The sequence below is a fragment of the Strigops habroptila genome, chromosome 7 (genome assembly GCF_004027225.2).
Source record: "Strigops habroptila isolate Jane chromosome 7, bStrHab1.2.pri, whole genome shotgun sequence".
NCBI classification, from domain to species: Eukaryota; Metazoa; Chordata; class Aves; order Psittaciformes; family Psittacidae; genus Strigops; species Strigops habroptila.
The window spans coordinates 26,009,815-26,023,896 of record NC_044283.2 but is presented as its reverse complement, the minus strand read 5'-3'; the positions used below and the strand labels follow the sequence as shown (position 1 = coordinate 26,023,896).

At 36.9% G+C, this 14,082-nt stretch overlaps 1 protein-coding gene across 4 annotated transcripts in view; it reads left to right on the top strand.

Moving 5' to 3' along the window:
- The window catches only part of KCTD8 (potassium channel tetramerization domain containing 8), a 92,690-nt gene that overhangs the window by 52,960 nt on the left and 25,648 nt on the right, over positions 1-14,082 (top strand). Inside the window, exon 2 of one of the 4 annotated variants that reach the window (XR_003992333.1) lies at positions 11,918-11,981. The exons of the other annotated variants lie outside the window; for them this stretch is intronic. The gene's annotated coding sequence lies outside the window, so the exon portion shown is untranslated. The remainder of the gene's footprint in view (positions 1-11,917; positions 11,982-14,082) is intronic. 4 annotated transcript variants of the gene reach the window in all.

The following is a 14,082-nucleotide window of genomic DNA, read 5'->3' as shown; positions in this document are numbered from 1 at the left end:
GTGTGATGTGTCCCTGCCCATGTCAGGGAGGGTTGGAACTAGATGATCTTAGGGTCCTTTCCAACCCTAACTATTCTATGATTCTATGATTCTATAATATGTATCTTTAATAGAAAATTGATACTTAGGTATTACAAACATTTTATCAGACTGCAGGGAGAGAAAAAAATCATAGTTCTTGAAAAAGTTGTATGTAAAACCTACTTTAAAAGTATTTCTTAAAATGTTTTGTTGGAATCTATGTCCATTTAGGGTGAATTTGCATTTATAAAACTGTTGGAAGGTAAGCTTGTCATATTTGGGGATAGCGTACTTTTTCATAACAGCCTGCAAAAGTGTGCAAAAGGAGATGCTTTTTTGAATAGATATAGTTGGAAAGATGCTTGCATAAAAAAATCTTTCACTAAAAATCAGTTTAAAATTGTTTACTAGAATCAAATTCAAACCATATTTTTAATCACTTCTTTTAAAAAATAATATACTCTAGATGCCCAAAGCAAACTATAAATTAGTGAATAAAATTATTAACATAAGAGACATGATCTTCTAGATTATTGTTCTTTTTAAGAATTGAATTCTGTGAAGCTTGTAATCTCACAATATATTAGACACACTTCAGGATATTTTAAAATTACTGCTACTTTGCTGAAAATGCTTCAAGAAAAGTCTGATTCTTTTAAATACTCACTAAAATACTTATAAAATACAATATATATGTCTTCTGCATTTTTCTTATTCTTATATTTGCAATGTGTGCCACAAAATCTTGTGGTGTTAAAGGCTTGAACCTCCAGAACAAGAGACTGAAAATGCTGAAAATCATATATGTTCAGTAGTATGGATAAATTTCAGCTAGGCTTTTCAATGAACCTGTTACTTACATACCTGTATAAATAATTGTCTTTATGCAAATTTAAAATAGTGATAAATCTTCATTGTTCCATAAGACAGAGGTGTTATATCGTGAGGTGAGGCTTTCACTGCCATATTATATATAGCAATGTTAAAATTGAGAATATGAGAATTTCCAGTTCAGGAAGAAAACTTGTCTTTTACCTTTTGGCATTGTAACACACTCCAGTATTGACAATGGTTTTAAAAACATGAGAAAGGAATGCAGATCTTATGTTCTCAACTCACTAAGGGGGCTACAGATTCCTTAAAGCTAAAGCTTTAATATGCTAACAAACTTAATAGTCCATTTTGACTGTTTGGTGCTACATTACATCATCTTATTACAATATCTGTCTCTGTCAGGATGAGTTTTATTCCATCACATGTATACCTAACCATCAAATAACTGTGGGGTCAATCAGTCTCTTATTTACAGGTGTTGGAGGAGATGGCAGGTATTGCTAAAATCCTTTCTGTCCTTACATTAACAGGGAAGGCATAGCACCATGACTTGCTTTTATAATTCCTTGTAGGAAGGCAGAGGAGGAATCCATACAGAATAAGGAGAAGGTGCAGCAGTGACCCTGGTTTTGTGGGATGTCCCTTTTTCCATCAAGAAAAATTCAGTTGTCCCAGGCAGTGAGGAAATCACCATCATCCAGAGGCAGTTTGGCTCAGACGGGAGGGAGCATGGTTAGATCCCACCGTGTGGTGTATGGAGTGTGCCATCTGTGCTTATTTTGAACAGGAGATTGACTTGAAATTTTCTAAGCCCTTACAGCTCCCTGGGAAATTACATTGGCCTAATTAGAGCTACACTAGAACTTCACCTACCACCATTTCTTTTTTAATAAGCAGGCTGAAATTTCTGTTAAGCTAGTCTAATAGCATTCTTATCCTGCTGCTTTAAGGATTGCTTGCATTTCAGTCAGCATGAACTCTGAAGACAGACTAACAACTTTCAGATCATCTGGAGAAGGTACATTAAGTACATCTGTGCTAAAAAAGAAGTGGGCTGCTTTAAGGTTTTCCAAGAAACTTATACATTCTGAAGGCATTTAGGTTATCTGTTGTGAAGCTATATTTGAGTTACCACATTAATAGAAACTTTATATAGTTCTCCCGTTGTTACCACCCAGAATTTGAAACATTAAACTAGTTAATTACAAGAAACAGAACAATAACAACAACAACAAAAAAAAAAGAACAAAAAAACCCCTTCAGTAGTGGCTTGTGAAAGTTTAGGCAAGAAAAGTGAAAAACCTCAAAGAACTGGAGTAGTTCTTTGTGTTATTTTTCAAAATGTAAGCACCTGATCCCCATGCCAATAAATATCCATTAAATGGTGCAGAAGGTAAATGCTACCATTTCTCTCTTTCATGTCTCTGTGCCCTTTCATAAACTCTCCAAAGACTTGTGAAGCAGCCCATTCATCTTAATGAGATGCCAGGCAAATGAGAACATCTCAGGGACATGGGTACAGATAAAAACCATCCCTGGGATGTGTCACGGCTTTATACATTTCAGTGGCTCTTCTCATTTTCCCTACTCTAGTTTCATCTCTTGTCAGCTTGCTGGTAATTAGAGCATAAAGCTTTATATTTAGATAAACTATTTTGCAGCATTTTGGTATTTCTTCAGCTGTTCCGATGTTTTATAAGACTGCTGTGTGCATGTGCATGAATTGGAAAGAGGAAAAAGAACTCAATTCATTTACCATTAACAACTCAAATAAACACCTGAGACAATGTTCCATATTGCACAAAACCCCTGAAGAAATTAGTGGAAAAACCAGAATTAAAGCTACTCCATTTTTACTTCCATATCTTCATACAGCATCTTTGTTCTGAGACTTCTAAAAGACCATGTGAGCTATGTAAGACCCCATAGCTTTTTCATCAGTAAGAGAACTTCAACCACTAAAGGAAATAAAGAACCTCAACTTATAACTGAAGTATTGTTTGCAGGCTGCCCCATCTTCTTTTCCAAGTCGTTTGGTCTTTTGAGTTCTTTCATTTCTCTTTTTTATTATGCTATTAATAACTATTTTCTGCTAATTGGCAAATATTTTTTTTAATTTTTATTTTTTATTTTTAAAATACTAGAAATGTGTGAGGCAATCACAAAAGTGATTTTACATCTATCTCTAATTACTTTCATTTCCATTGCCCTTTCTTTTACCTAGGATTTTAATCTTTCTCATTTAACTCTACCAACTGCATTAGATTCCTTAAATTCCATTCAATTTAATTCATAGCCTTGTCATATTCCTTGACAGTCTTTTGTATAAAACATGCTGTCATTTAAATTATGAATGCTTCTATTGCTTCTTTGTAGCACTTTGAGTTTTACAGGGTACACCTTCAGGTAAAATAAATTAAACTTGTTTAGTGTGATCAAAGAGCAAGCAAGGTTTTAATTGGAATTAGGCTCAGCTTCATCTCTAATGCTGCCAACAGCAAACTTAGACCATCTGGATCTTTCCCTAAAATATAAGGTCAAAGAAGTCAACTTCTGAGCCCAGTAATGAAACCTCCTAGTTGCTAAAGAGCTGAGGTGATCGCAGCAATTAGAAGGAATTGTTTATTTCATGTATATATATATATACTTAGGGAAATAACATCAAACAAACTAAACATCTCTGCCAGGCATTCATTTCCGTGTAATCCTACCAATTGATGGTGGTAGGAGTTCACTTTTTTAGGTCTTTAAACTTTATAGAGGTGTTCCTAGCTGAGGAAGCAGTTGTTGATTACTACTATTTGGCAGTATAACAGGACTGGAAAATTGGAGTTATTTATGAGGATTTTGCAATCATTAACTTCAAACCCTATTAAGATCTTCAATTCATCTGAAACTTTCTTGGAGGTTTATGGAAATCCAGAGCCAAAAGGAAGGGACTGAAAAGCTTGAAAATCTTTAGGCCATGATTTTCAAGCAGCTTATACCTTTTAAAAAAATTATTACAAAGTTATATTCCATTATGTTAATCATTACACAGTTATATTCCATTATGTTAAGGATCATCGCCTCTCTCAAGCTTACAGCTGGACAGAGAAAACTTCTGGCCTGTTTTATCTTTTGCCTCCATCGATTAATATGTAGATTTCCCAGGGAAAATTGAATTTTCAAGGATGCATCTTGACTTTTTTTTATGAAATATTTTGTGATTTTGATATGGCACCACCAAATGGAAGATATGGAAAAGAAATTGTATAGGAAATCTTATCTAAAAGGAAATGCAGTTCTAACAAAGGCTATCAGAGGTGGGTTTTGTCTTTTTTTTTTTTTTTTTTGATACAATGAAGTATTGTTAATGCTCATCTTGTGGAAATGTTTTAAGCAAATATTCTCTCACTTTAACATGCAAATGCTAGAAAATGCATTACAGCCTACACTGAACAGTGTAAAGAAAAACATCAGAAGTAGTTATCACATTAAAAATACAAGTCTTTAGGCCAAATACTTTTAAAAACTGTCTGATTTTTTTTCCATCTTAAGGATTTAGAGTTTTTGCACTGCATGAAAAAATTCTTGTTTCAGGCCATCTGCCCCTATTGCTTTTTTAGTTTTGATTGAGTGTCTAGACTTATATCCCTCCTGTTGTAATTAGGATTCTAAAATTGATTTGTCTTCTGGTTCCAGTAGATAATGATAGGATTTATCTGAAAATGATATTGTTTCTTCAAGGGTGCTCATAAATCTTCTTATAAAATAAAATGAAACATATTAAGACCTTAGTGAAATAAAACATACAAAGACATGAGGGTTTGCCTCTTGGACTCCTTCTGTAGCTTTTGCTGGACTCTTTCTTAAACTTCTTTGAAGAAATACCTGCATAACTGCTCTGACAGAAGACTCTTTACCAGTATGTATTTTGGTACTGAAAATTGCACAGGTAGACTTGCTGATTTTCAGAAATCTTTTAAAGGCAGGTGGTGGTGACTCTGAGGTGCTTTGAGATGAGTAAGCTTGAGGTGTCTGGGAGATGCATTAAAGAGCCCCATGTCTCTGCGTCCCTACTGCAGGTGGTGTCTGTACCAGGGTAATTTTTCCTCTTAGACCAAAGATGGTAGATTTCTGGCTGATGCAGATGAAACCTGCTCAAGTTCTGAGCAAGCTCTGATCCAAACATTGCTCAGCAACATCTGCTGAGTCCAGTTTAACAGAAAGGCACACTCTTGCAAAAGGTCATTATTGTGGGCACGTGTTCCTCTCGTGCTACAGTTTCCCATCTGGTTTTGGCTCGAAGCACAGGTGACGAGTGCAGTGCAAGTGTGTGTGCCCATGGGTATCAGTAGGCAAACTGTCAGTCTGCCATTAGTGGTTCTTGATCTTTTACAGGGAGGCTTGACATGAGAAAATTGGCAAAGTCATATAGTTCATTGGAAATCAATCTCTGATACTGTATTTCTATAGCAATTTTTAGCAATTTATAATGCTTTGATTTTGTTGGAGGCCTGCTTACTATATGTTGTTTGATTTTAGACAACACTTGGCTATTAAGATACCAATAGATTTTTGCCTCCTTTACAGGCAATAAAATCCAGAATCATCCCTGTAAGAATATAATTTAAGAATATAATCATGTCCAAGTTCCATCTTGATACCTGTTTTATGTTGTTGGTTTGGGATTTTTTCTCTGAGTTTTTTGCTCCTTCTCTCCGTCAAAATCTTTCCTTGTGCATGTATATTCTTCCTTTAAAATGTTTTTGCATCTGCTGCTACAGCAGAGGATGTGAAATATTTCTTATTTCACTTAAAGTACGGATTATTTTCAGGCAGACTCTCTAGACTTGCCAGTTTTAACAAAATCCTGCTTTGTTAATCTTCCTCCATACAATGAAGTATCCAGAAAACAAACAAAATATTTGGTGACAGATCCAAAAGGGTTATTATTAGGCTTTATTATAACAGTCCCTGTAACCATGTGGATTTTTAACTGTATGAATAAAAAAATTGAAACCCTTTCCTGAAGTTTGTCACATAATTTCTGTTTCTATACTTTCCTTAAACACAAGAACAATAAAATGGTTTATAGAAAGATACAAGTGAAGATACATTATTTGTGTAGTACAATGACATAATTGCTTGATTGTATCAATATTGGCTTGGAATTCAGATTTTTTTTATATAATTTGAGTATGTATTCACTGTTTTCTTACAGCAGAACTGACAGCAGTAAGCATTCACAAAGCTTCTGGTTTAAGATAGAAGTGTGTCAGTGATCTGTTGCTGAAAGATTGACCTGTGTTTGGGGTTGAGGTACAGTGGGGAACAGGAAAAAGGAGTTGAAAGAGAAACCCTGGAAACACTGTTTCAAGCTGTCTACCAAGTACATTATCATTTGGGGTTATAAATTATACTTTGTAATTCTTTTATTTAGCATGTTATATTAAAAAAAAAAAAAGAAAAATCAGTCACCTGCTCTTCAAGACCTGCCGGTCTAAACTAAAACTGATCAAATTTATTTCTTTCATAAGATGGTTGATTACATCACCTGGTCTGAGAGGATGCTTATTGCTTGAATAACAAGAGCCAGTTTCAGTAGTACTGGGATGGAGTAGACAAATAACTATTCTCTCTGAATCAATTCTCGAGAGAAGGGCAGTCTGAAACATTAATGAAAGTGAAATACTACACTTTTATGGTTTTTATTTACTTAAGGTAATTTAAACGTTCTTGATTTATTGGTTTTCATTCCTAAAGTGTAAATCTGTTTTGAATTACTGTGTTTTGATAAGAACATAAAACTTAATATATCCTCCTACCAAACACTTCTCCTTGAGAGTTAAATCTCTCTGACAGCTCTTTTGCTTCTGTCTGCAACATGAGTTGGAATTTACTTCTGAAAGTACCATTTCATAGACCTCCATCGAACTACTTGTTCACTTATCAGCACTATTAAGTCAATAGTTGTCTCTTAAGCACGAGAAAGGAGAATAGGAGGAATTTCAGGGTGAATTATATATTTTTCCTGCCTCTCAAACTGAAGATGTTGAGGTGATGCTGTAAGATTTATATACCTCTTCATTGCTCTAGTAAACTTAACACCTTCAGTGCTTTCTTCTAGTAATAGGATTTATTTCTTTTGCAGTGTTTGCTGTTCTTTGCCCTGATTGCAACACAGGGTTTGTAGCTGTGAGGATCACAGCATTGCTCGAGGAACAGAATAAATTCCTTGGTGTGGGTCTTGGCTGAGCTTTGTGCTAATGTAATTAGATGTCTAACAGAATATGATCTCAGTAGCTTAAAGTTAACTGAAGCTAAACCATATGCTTCTACACTACAGTGCAGTCACCACTGACTTTTTTATTAATCGCTTTTCCATACCTTTGCAATGTTTAGCATCATTTGTGTGTTACAGAGTTGCTTGGGTTAGCGTGATAGCTCAGTCTGGGTCACATATTTGGTGTTAGGATATACCATGTGGAAAGCTTTTTTTCTTTTTTTTTTTTGATCTGATGGATGTATAGCTACAAATACAGCGTGTTCTTGTCTCCTGGCATCTTAGCTTACCTGCTGCAGGTGAGTGAACTATGGCAGCTGGTGGGATACTGGGGGTAAGTGGGATATCTAGGGTTAAGCATTTGGTGACTGTGAAAGGCATAAAATTGTTGTGCTTCAGTTGCTGCTCTGGTCTAGCAGGTGATTGATATTCTCTGACTCTTCATTAATGAAGCCTTTTGCGTCCATGTGCTTTCAAGGACAAATGATGCTTCTTTTTCTTGAAATGGTGGAAAAGCTTCACTTCTGGATTACATGGTTGTTAGGTGGAAAAGGATTGCATTTCAAACAGTCTTATCATACAGGATGAAAATACTTCTGCATCTGAATGGAAACAGAAAAATATGATTGCCACTGCTGATTACTGGCACAATATAGTGGCAGGCATGAGGTTGATAAGTGTGTCTAAGTGAAATCACTTGAACAGGATTTTTAATTGCTCTGTTTTATATAAAAGTGAAGTAATTCTTTCCAAAATATGTCATTAGGATATGGTAGTGCTTCTCATGCTACTGCATTCAAGTGTTATGATAAAGGACTAACATTCTTGCCTTTCAGTCCAATTATATTATTTTGCTGTTTTGAGCATACAGAATCTAACCACAGTAAGTGTAAAATTCCTGGTTATTATTACTAGGCACTAGATTTTTTCATAGTTAGCATTCACTGTAGAATTCAGTAATTTAGGTTAGCTAGGATTCTCTCTATAAGTTTCTATTAACCAAGCCAAGTGCAAGGTCCTACACCTGGGTCGGGGCAACCCCAGGCACTGCTACAGGCTGGGCAGAGAAGAGATTCAGAGCAGCCCTGCAGAAAAGGACTTGGGGGTGTTGGTTGATGAGAAGCTTAACATGAGCCGGCAGTGTGCGCTTGCAGCCCAGAAAGCCAACTGCATCCTGGGCTGCATCAAAAGAAGCGTGACCAGCAGGTCGAAGGAGGTGCTCCTGCCCCTCTACTCTGCTCTTGTGAGACCCCACTTGGAGTACTGCGTACAGTTCTGGTGTCCTCAACATAAAAAGGACATGGAGCTGTTGGAGCGAGTCCAGAGGAGGGCCACGAGGATGATAAGAGGGCTGGAGCACCTCCCATATGAAGACAGGCTGAGGAAGTTGGGGCTGTTCAGCCTGGAGAAGAGAAGGCTGCGTGGTGACCTCATAGCAGCCTTCCAGTATCTGAAGGGGGTCTACAAGGATGCTGGGGAGGGACTCTTCCTTAGGGAATGTAGTGATAGGACAAGGGGTAATGGGTTCAAACTTAAACAGAGGAAGTTTAGATTAGATATAAGGAAGAAGTTCTTTACAGTGAGGGTGGTGAAGCACTGGAATGGGTTGCCCAGGGAGGTTGTGGATGCTCCATCCCTGGCGGTGTTCAAGGCCAGGTTGGACAGAGCCTTGAACCACGTGGTTTAGGGCAAGGTGTCCCTGCCCATGGCAGGGGGATTGGAACTAGATGATCTTAAGGTCCTTTCCAACCCTTATGATTTTATGATTCTATGATTCTATGACAGTTTATCAGCCCCTTAGAGGTGAATTAATTATTGGCATTCTTAAATATTGTTTGAAATAATTTTTTAAAAAATTAACGCATCTTTTTGGAGCATCAGGTTTTCTTGGTCTCTGTTATGGGAATGGACATTTCTTATTTCTTCAGTTCAGAAGTCTTCTAAATAGATTGCAACAGAGATCTGAGGACTGCCTGTACAGTATGGCCCTGCCCATCACAATTGAGAAGGGCGGCATCTGGCTCAGTGAACAATTATAATTAATTTTCTGTAAATATCTGTAAGCATTCTTTGTGTATTACATTTTCACTTTCAAAGGCTGGGATGTTTAGAACATAACCTGTACAATTTTGTTGATATAGCGAAGTATGTAGCTGTTTGAATAGTCAAAAGAGTTTATCCACAGCAGGGAAATTCCAGCTCACATTTTTCCACACAATTAAGTTAATAATGAGCCAGTCAGCCTGTCCATGGATAATTAGAAAAGAGGAAATAAACAACTATTTCACCAAAATAGTGCTCATTTTGTGTTGTTTATTCTGCACTAGTTGTTGATAAAATTTGGTTTGAGATCCTAAAAGTCAGTGTTGATACCCCAGTCCTGTGACTCCTTCAGTCCATAGTCACTGGGATAAGTTCCGTAAGCTGGAAGGTGTTCATTAAATCACCTTCTTCCTTCAAGAAGGGGCTTTCAAAATATTTCTAAATATTTAGAAATTTAAACATTTTGAATGTCCAGAGAGGGGCAATGAAGCTGGTAAAGGGTCTAGAGTACAAGTCTTAGAAGGAGTGGCTGATGGAACTGGGGTTGTTTAGTTGGAGACGAGGCTCAGGGGAGCCTTTATTGCTTTCTACAACTACCTGAAAGGAGGCTGTAGCGAGGTGAGTGTCGGTCTCTTCTCCCAAGTTGCAAGTGACGGGACAAAAGGAAATGGCCTCAAGTTGTGCCAGAGGAGGTTTAGACTGGACATAAGGAAAAATGTCTTCACCAAAAGTGTTGTCAAGCATTGGAACAGACTGCCCAGGGATATGGTTGAGTTCCCATCCCTGGAGGTGTTTAAAAGATGTGTAGATGTGGTGCTTAGGGGCATGGTTTAGTGGTGGACTTGGCAGGGTAGCTAATGGTTGGACTGGATGATATTAAAGGTCTTTTCCAGCCTAAATAATTCTATGAATATGTAAGACTATTTTCTTCTTAACTTTGTTGCCTCTTTTACTTGTAACTTTCTCTATAGAATTTAGTTTATTACATCTAGGAAAATACACCTATCTCTATATATTGAGTTTGTGCACTTTATTACATGATTTTTCTTATTGTTTTCTCATTTATTTAAAAGACATGAGAAATCAAGACTTCTATAAAGTTTGTATTTGATGAACAGATTAAATGAAAATATCCCTGAACTATAATGATTTATCATCAAAGAGTATAGCTATCGACCTTTTTTACTCATATATGATTGTGTGACTCAAAATGTTTTGAAAATTGAAAGTATAAAAAGCAAACTTGAAAGATTTCAAAATATTACTCTGTACCATGTACATATAACTTTGAAGTCATGGTATGCAGCCTACTTCATGTCATCCAGCCTAAAAAGATCCTTTAGGCTTCCTGTACCCTGCCATTTTTTAATAAACATTTCTTTAAGCTTTAAAACCTTAAGAAGTTCAGAAAGCACTAACCTTCAGAATTCTTCAGCTTCTTATAGAAAGAAAGATCACTACTGGGAAATTGATGCCTCATGTCTACAAAAAACAGTATTCAGTCACAAATTCCAAACTTTACATCACGCATGGATAATTTCAATTTCTCACCATGGAATTAGTCTGGATGCTGATGCTAGTTAGGTAGAACAAATGAATGAATATGTGCCCCAAAGGAAAAGCATTTTTCTTTGGAATATTTATAAGTGTTAAAATTAGTTTTATTAGAACATACTTATTGATAGTATTTGGATGAAAAGTTGGTGAATAAAAGAAATGAACTGTTATGTGTAACATTCAAAATACTTCCATCAGGCACTGAATTTAGAGTCGCTTATTTTCCATTTCCTCTGTAGATGTTTATTGCGCATCTTCCTCTATTAGTAAAAAAACCACTTCTCTTTGCAATATAAAGTAGTGATGCAATGTAAGCAGTGATACAGTGGCATGTGGGTACCTTAGCACAAAAAGATACCCAAACCAGGGATAATTTGAATTCTTTTCTGAAGCTCACATTTATGATGAACACATATAGAGAAAAACATAGTGTTTTAAAAGAAATAATGCTAGGGATGAAGGCTTTCCACATGCACACACTGTTCCTCATCTTTGTATTTATAAGTTATGGCTGATAAAAATGGTTAAATATTTTGCCAGAAATGACAACTTGACAGTTTTCCTTCCTTACAGCTATTAGTTTTGAGAAATATCAAAGCTTTTTACTTCTTTATCTGAAAAAGTAGTGATGCATAGTTGATGGGGAGTACACTAATAGAAGAATAGAAAGCTTTGAAGCAAACATAGTAACTGTGACAATATATCAAGTTGTAAAGTTTCTTGAGGTAAATAATGTAACAACCATTTAAAACACTTTGTATCTCCTGCCATTTCCCCTGTTCTGTGCTAGAAATGGAGACTAGAGTAACCTGCTCCTCCCTGCTCTCCCCAAGGCTAACATACAAGGTTTGTAAATTTTGATGAATTGTCTGCATCCTGGCAAATGATAGGAAGTAGCTGCTTTGGTGGCTGCCTCTGTTGTGAACCTCTGTGAGGAAGCTGTCAAGAAAGCTCTTGCTTCTCTCCCCTATCCCAGCTCTTACCTTAATGCCAGCTCTGGGAGCAGCTACTGCATTGGAAATGCAAAGACTTATCTGTGTGCATGCTGCCTGCTGAGGGTGGCTCCAACGCTGACTGGAAAATAGTGTGTGCCACTGGTTTTCACCACAAGCCTGTAGAAACTTCTACAAGCCTGTAAGACTTGCATGAGTGCAAGGGCTTGTTGTCACATGTGCTTGCTTATCTTCTCCTTAGGCAGCCTCTGAACAGAAGATGAGCAGGCTGTGGAGAACAGGATGCTTACTCTGGAAGATGATCTGTAAGTGTAACAAACATTCAACCTAGGGCAGTTGTTGATGATGTTGATGTAGCCTACACAAAAGCAGCAGAGAAAAGCAGAGGTAATAATCTTCACTACCAATTCAAATGATCAGGCTAGACACAGGGGGAGCGTGCAACCTCCTCTCACGGCAAAGCAGTTCTTTGCTTTTTAAGAATTTCAGTAAGTCACATTCTGGGTGGCTTTGTCAGCTCTTGAGTCCCTTTTGGTTTTGTACATGGTTCTCTCTATCATGATCCTGTGCAAAACTCTTGATAGAGAAAATGTAATTAGAGGTTATGTATCAATTCTAAGAAGTTGTTTGCATGATACTTTTAGATGGTTCTGATTCCGGTTCCGAGTAAGAAAAGTAGTGCCTCCTTGTGCCTTTACTCCTTAGTTCAAAGAATCTAAAGTTTCCTGCCAGTGTGATACAGAATTCTGGTAACACGAGTCTTAGCAGTATCACATGCTTTTCAACCATTTAGTTCAAAATTAATTAAATCAAACTGCATAAATCTAATGAAAGAGCAGGAATTAATAAAATCTATTAATGATTGTATCTTTATACTTACATGTTAAACATGGTTTCAGTCTCCCATGAATGCTTCTTGTCGCCGCTAATATCAAGAGGTTCAAAACTATCCCCAAGTAGCAAACTTCTTTCATACATAAATGTCTAGGATACATACTGAACACTGCTCAGCCCTTGTGAGATACATCTGGAGTGATGTCTTCTGTGGTGGACTCCCCAGTACAAGAAAGGCATGGACATATTGGTAAAAATACAGCCACAAAGATGATTAAAGGTTTAGGGCATCTGTCACATAGGAACAGACAAAGAGAGCTAGGACTGTTTAACCTTGAAAAGAAAAGGCCCAAGGGGATCTTACTAATGAGTGTATGAGAGAGTAAAGATGGAACCAGATCCTTCCGGGTGGTACCCAATGACAGGATAAGGGCAATGAGCACAACTGGGAATACAGGGAATTCTGGTTACAGGTAAAATACCTCCACCTTTTTACTCTGGGAATGATTGAACACTGGTACAACACTGGTTGTTGAGAGGTTGTGGAGTCTCCATCCTGGGAGACAGCAAAAACTTGACTTGGCATGGTGCTGGGCAACCTGCTGTAGTTGACTTTGATTTGAGTGGGAATTTGGACTAGATGATCCCCACAGGTCCCTTCCAACCTCAGCAATCGTGTAAATTTACTTCACTCTTGCTGAGGATTAAGAAGATAACCTCTAAGGGTTAGCTAAACAGCTCTGGATCATACAGGTACACTTTACTTTCAGTCTGTAGTTTTCATGGCCTAACTAGCTTTCCTTCCATTACCAGTAAAAAATGCTTCAGAGGTACAACTGGAGGTGATTTGGGGGGGTATATGCTGTTCATTGACTGAATACAGACTTGGTTTCAGAAAACACTAAACAAGCTTTTTGGGGTAGTTTCTTTGGTTATTAAAAGACTCTACATATGCATCAACAGAAATGTCTGAGTGATTTTCAGTAATCATGACCGAAGTGCTTCCTCAGATGGGTTACTCTGTCATGTGTTGATCAGGTGCTGTTTGATTTTGTATTTTTCTTCTATGTAAACAGCTTGAAACAGAATTTAGACGCCAGATTCTTCCTTATATAGTCAATTCCCACTAGGCAAATAATTTGTAATGATTACTTGATCAAATTAATGTACAGGATGGTTTGCAAGCTTCAGTTATACTTAATCTTTGTTCTGTAACTTCGTCAAGAAAAGTTCAGTGAAAGGTTTTTGTGAGAAACAAAGTCTGAGTCAGGTGAGCGTTTAATGTCCTTTTATCCCTCAGAAGTTATAAACCAAATTATTTATTTCACAAAATGTGACAGTATTAGTAGGATTTAATAAAACACTTATGGAAACACATCACCAAACCTAAGCTACTGTACATAATCTTAAACTGAGCAAATATAAAGCACTCTATCACAGCAAGGTCACGTCAGCAAATTATTCTCTGCTGAACTGGAATTAGGTAAACAAACTAATTAAATCCTCAAGTTAATACCAAAAATATCCTGTCTTTAAGTGAGTCTAAGGAAGTGGCTGCATGTGTGGGTTGCA